Genomic DNA, 4,164 nt, shown 5'->3' with positions numbered 1-4,164 from the left:
GAGTCAGTCTTTCTGGTATGACTACAAGTTTTGCATTTTACACATTGCACAGAAACCTATTTGCACGGTTTGGGGTTTGCGAGTTAATTTAGTCTCCAATTACTTCAACACAGAGTTGAGGAAGCTACTTTGAAATTGAAACTTCCCAGCTTCAAGCTAAAAATGAAATGGAGCTGTTATAGCTGAAGTCAAGATTAAAATGTTATTGTTTACACTGTAAACTACTTACAAAAACTTAGTACTATATAAATATAAAGTTACTAAATGACATACATATAAAGAAATGCGGTTTCCCATTAAGGGATTTACAAGTCATTTAGTTCAATAATGTGACATTTGAAGCAATATATTCAATGAAGAAGAAAAAAAAGGCAGGAATTGATTTTCTTTGAAATTTGATTGATTGATTGTGATATCTGGGAAAAAAAAGAATGTTGTTTCAGAGGTGAGGCATTGAAGAAACACCTTTCAGCAGTCGGATCGTGAAACAAAGGTAATTCACAATTAGCTTTCATTTGTTAAAATTAGTTAACAAAAATAGTTAACACAAACTAACAATGAACAATACTTCTGCAGCATTTATTAATCTTAGTTAATCTCAGCGTCTACTAATACATTTTTAAGATCAAAACTTGTATCTGGTTATATTACTAATAGGAACATTTGTATGAACAAAAGTTAACAAATATTAATAAATGTTGTACAAAAATATCTCACTTGTTGTTAATGTTAGTTAATGCATTAAAATGCTTATAAATTAAAACGTATTTTAAAGTGTTAACTAAAATTAAAACTATATGTTTGTAAGAATGTTCCTAAGTGTAATTCTTGAAAAAAACGAACTCTTGTTTCTTGTTTTACTTTAAGAGATTATTTACACTTATTTTTAAGGACATTCTTATCAGGATTTGAAAGTCTTTTTAAGTTTTGTCCTTATAACAATCTTAAGAACAAAATATAGGAACATTCTTAAGAATTGTTTTTTGGGGAACACAAAATATTCGTAGCTTTATAGAAGTTAGAAGTTATGTTAAAAGTTACTTAAACTTTAAAAGGTTAAGTTATTTCTTGAAGGATTAGTTCACTCCAGAGTTAAAATTCCCTGATAATTTACTCTCCCCCATGTCATCCAAGATGTTCATGTCTTTCTTTCTTCAGTTGAAAAGAAATTAAGGTTTTTGAGGAAAACATTCCAGGATTTTTCTCCATATAGTGGACTTCAATGGGGTCCAACTGGTTGAATGCCAAAATTGCAGCTTCAAAGGTCTCTGCACAATCCCAGCCAAGGAATAAGGGTCTTATCTAGTAAAACGAGCGTTCATTTTCTAAAATAAAATAAAAATGCGTATACTTTTCAACAAACCCTTTACTCACTCGTTTCATTTGCTCCGGATGAATATTGTTGGTGTTACGTGGCTTGAATTTTGGCGAGGGATTTTACTAATTCCGGAAGATTTTGAGCTCACACCCAAAGTGTGTGCACATAAAGACAAGTATATTGGCTATATAACAGTATAATGGGTCTGTGTGTCGGGTTGTAAAGTGACAGCAGCCTAATAGAGCCAACCGGCGGCCAAATTGTGAGATAATATTCAAATATACATCAATGCATAAGTTAATACACCCATGCTAAAGTTGACTAAAAAGAGGAATAAAAAATCATATTTTGGAAATTGAACTTAATGCCTTAATTTAAAAAATTAGGAAAAATCCAACCTTTTAGGACACCAATTTTCTTTGTGAATGAATAATGTATCGTAAATAAATAAATGTTCTTCCTTAAAATACATGGTGCATAAGTGTGTACACCCCTATGTTAAATTCCCATAGAGGCAGGCAGATTTTTATTTTTAAGTATTTTTTTTTTTATTTTTTTTTAGGATACTATGCATCCTGATAAAGTTCCCTTGGCCTTTGGAATTAAAATAGCCCCACATCATCACATAGCCTTCACCATACCTAGAGATTGGCATGGGGTACTTTCCATAAGATCATCTCTCAATGCAAATCAAACTAGCTATTAGGCTAACTGAAATAAAACCATGCCAATCTCTAGGTATGGTGAAGGCTATGTGATGATGTGGGGCTATTTTAATTCCAAAGGCCAAGGGAACTTTATCAGGATGCATAGTATCCTAAAAATTAATAAAAAAAAATACTTAAAAATAAAAATCTGCCTGCCTCTATGGGAATTTAACATAGGGGTGTACACACTTATGCACCATGTATTTTAAGGAAGAACATTTATTTATTTACGATACATTATTCATTCACAAAGAAAATTGGTGTCCTAAAAGGTTGGATTTTTCCTAATTTTTTTAATTAAGGCATTAAGTTCAATTTCCAAAATATGATTTTTTATTCCTCTTTTTAGTCAACTTTAGCATGGGTGTATTAACTTATGCATTGCACTGTATATATATATATATGGCATTTTTTTCCCCTATGGTATTGTCAAAATCGTGGCTAGTGAAAATGCTGAGTGGCTATCTTTTTTTTTTTTAATTACATTTTCTCAGTAATTCTGAACAACAAGTCAAAAAGTTGTTCTTGAAAAGATGTGGAAACCCTGTATGGGGAACGTTTTATTTCAAAATTTTATGACAAACAGTATGTTAAATCAGCTCTAAATCTTACGGGAGCTTCCAACATCACAATATCCCAAAAAAGTTTTATTTTGTATCTCCCTTGTGTGGAAGCAGACAACACTAGCAGTCTGTAAATTATAAATTAGTGATAAGGGGAATGATTAGAGGAAGAGAAAAGAACTAAAGGCAGAGGGGACATGAGCAAATGCTCTGGTTGAATCCAGCGCCCGCGGCGTTGTGCGCCACAATGTGCTGATACAAGTAAACAAACCAAACTTAAACTATTAAAACTTAATCAAATGATAATTTATACGGTTTCTTTTTGAACGGAAACTGGCAGATATTAAGAGGAACCAGCTGGCAGGGAGTTTGAGAACCGTCACAAACAGTATTGAGTTCATCCAAAATGTGTGTTTAATGTTGCAGGTTTACATGGAGGGGAGTGAACAAATCATTTAATCAGAGGTCAAAGTAATTACTCAAGGGTTTAGCAGCCAAGCAAAGCAGCAACTCTATTCTCTAAACTTTATTAAAAAGACAGAAACAAGAAAAAAAAAAAAAGTGTATTCATTGTCCGGATTGATGTTCTTTCCTTCTCGTTGGAGATAATCACTTGATTAAATTCCTGGAAAATAAAGGCTGATTCAATTACAGTTAAGACACACTCATTTGGAGCTGAATCTGGCGCCTATACTATTATTGTACAGAAAAGAAAATAGACAAACTGTGAGACAAATGGCTCGTTTATGAGAAGCATGAAATGGGACATCATTATGCCCTGCAAGAGGACGTTGAGTCAAATTATAGATTTCAAAACGCTAACTAAAAGTTTTTAAGCAGATTTAAAAACAAACAGTGCTCAATCATCGCTGATATGATCATCGCAGATAAGATCTTTCGAGCGAATGATTGTTTGTCTCCTGCCGCTCTTTCCAATATGATTGGCTTTGAAACGCAGTAACTTAGAGTAACTTAGCCAAACTGAAATAATTGTTCTCCTTAGAACTGGTTTCAAAGGCTAACGGAGAAAAGTATTATTTGCTCTCATTCACTCAACAATTCAAGCTCATTTTCCAGTTTATCTCCCGTCGTGAGTCGCCCCGAACTCGCTATTCTTACAAATGGAAATTTTATAAATGAAACCCTCAACTCGGTGGGCCAAACCTGAATTGTATCTAAATTGTAGCGTTTTTTATTTGTAAAAAACATTTCAGCTTGTGTTTTTTTTACCTAGATGAATAACAAAAATGAATGGATGGATGGATATGTAAAACTTTAACTAATTTATGAGTCATTTTTCACAGTTCAGCACATGTAGACCAACAACTAAAATGAGTGAGAACGCATCCTGTGTGAACGTCACCTTAAAGATATTAATTCTTGGACTTTTTGGATTGTATGAAAACAGGTTTGGCAGTCTACATTCTTTCATGTGTTTTATGTGTGCAAAATCTACATACCTCAAAGGCTGTAATACACATAGCAGATGATCACCGGTCGTTCATCTATGGCCAACACGGCTTCTTCAACACCACGTTCTGTGATGTGAATATGAGCAATGGAGGACTTTGAACAT

This window comes from Squalius cephalus, assembly GCF_949319135.1.
Source record: "Squalius cephalus genome assembly, chromosome: 13".
Lineage (NCBI taxonomy): Eukaryota > Metazoa > Chordata > Actinopteri > Cypriniformes > Leuciscidae > Squalius > Squalius cephalus.
Note: the sequence above shows the minus strand (reverse complement) of the source record.